Source organism: Cynara cardunculus (assembly GCF_001531365.2).
Source record: "Cynara cardunculus var. scolymus isolate 2C chromosome LG 11, CcrdV1, whole genome shotgun sequence".
Taxonomy (NCBI): Eukaryota; Viridiplantae; Streptophyta; class Magnoliopsida; order Asterales; family Asteraceae; genus Cynara; species Cynara cardunculus.
The window spans coordinates 15,661,345-15,663,525 of record NC_037538.1 but is presented as its reverse complement, the minus strand read 5'-3'; positions in this window follow the sequence as shown (position 1 = coordinate 15,663,525).

Here is a 2,181-nt window from a genome sequence, read left to right as displayed (position 1 = left end):
TATATATATATATATATATATATATATATTCCCCTTCTTTTGTTAACCAAACAATTATTGTCAACCAATCTCATCCATCCAAATATATCATCAAAGATTTAGATTGACTTAATGTGATTTAATGGATAAAACTAAATGAAATGTACATGCATCAATGTATTCATAAGTGAACAAGGGCGATAATGTAAAATTATATATTACATATGTTGGTCCCAAACGGATGTACAAGAGTTTTAAATGTAACAATTTGTAGAAGAGGGAATGAATACAAAAACATAATTTTCACTTTTTAAATTCGTTGATTAATAAAAGAAGATCAATATGGTATTTACATATTATTACGGAAGAAGATAAGGTTAAGACCTAATTTAAACAATCTAAAAAACACACAGTTTGCACAGAAATAGACAAGAACAAGAGAAAAAAGAGATAGAATGAGAAGAAAGTGTTTGCTAAGAAGAGGATTCTTCTTAGCTATTTATACCCGTTGCATTTAGTGTAAGTCAGAGGGTACAAACCACATGTTAAGCTTCTAGTGGAGTGTTTGTTCTTTGTCTTCAGATATACAGGCTTTTGACCGCATATAAACATGTGTCCTTTTAGAGACTATAAAGTAACTTCGTACGTGCATTTTTCTGTGTGAGGTATAAGGTTGTCCTTTTTGTGCATAGGGATAAGACAAAAGCTAATCTTCTAGAGCAAGATTCATTTGATCGCTGTCAATGATTCATTTCTAAAGATTTTTTTAGTGCTCGCTGAGTTTTGGTCAAATTTCACACTTCGAGTTAGACATTTGTGTTATCACTGAATCCACTTCAGATCACACACTGTTATGTCTCTATCTTGATCAACTTCTTTGACATCGCTAAAGGTTCATTTGATGCTAGTTTTTTCTTCGAGGAATACTTGTTCTTTGATAAGTTTACAATACATGTTCAACGATTACTGAACAAACTCAAAGATGATCGTTGAAACTGAATAGAAGTAAAACAAGCATATTTCACTAAGTATGAAGGTCGTTATCAAATCACTGAAAGAGTTTGGATCAACAACATAACATGTCTATGTGAGATTAGGAACTAATATGAAATCCTTATACCTCGCTAAATCAATGTGGTAGGTTATTGAATCTGAATTTAACGCAAGTGAGGAAAGGTTGTTGGCTAAAATCATACATGAACAAACAATAACTATGTGCTATATTGTATTCATTTGTGAACATATTGTACACAGTAACTTTGTGCACATATAAACGTAGTGTAGTTGTTCACTCGTGAACATAGAGTCTTTGTTTCACAGATGAACCTCCATAATTATCGACCCTATAATTAAGAAAATGATTTATGTAACCGATTTATAAATAAACAAATAAAACTTAAGAGTATAACAGTACTCTTGTTGAATTTTAAAAGCATATAATGCAACCAACTTTCATAGTGAGATTATATATATATAGTAGAAGGGTATTCTTGCAATGCAGCGAGATAAATCTCGATTTTAATGTTTAGTTTTTATTATTTGTTTCTATCGATATAATACGATTTTATGTGGTTTTGAGAAAACGGTAATGTTTTTATTTTTAAAATGAAATATAAATATGAAGATAGTATAAACATTTGAAAAGAAAATATATCGATATTAGTATCAAATTAACTATTTAATAGTTTTTGTTTTTTTGGTATAACTTCTTTAATTCAATTATTTATTATAACTTTTTTTAGATTTAATAACAAAGTAATTTATTTTTGGTTTAATAATATAATTCTTTATAAAGATAATAATTAAACATTTTGTTACAACTCAATGATTATTTTAGTATATTCTAGATTTTCTATATTTAAAATAGATGTTTATCCTGTATTTGATTATGTTTATCTGCAGTTAGTTACACGAATTTAAAAATAGAGCTTTAATAAGTTGTACTTACACAAAATTACTTGTAATCTTGAATTTTAATTAATATGCATTAATAAACAGTACTTCATGCATAAAAATGGTTTTTAAGAGTTTTTGTCAAGTACTTTATAATATAGTGTGTGTGTGTATATATATATATATACATATACATATAGACTTGAGATCATGTGAGACCAATGGTTTTTCGTGAGACCCGTAAGACCAATTCTCAACTCTTGGATTAGATCTATAATCTGACAATCTAAACATTCATAAACGCCACGA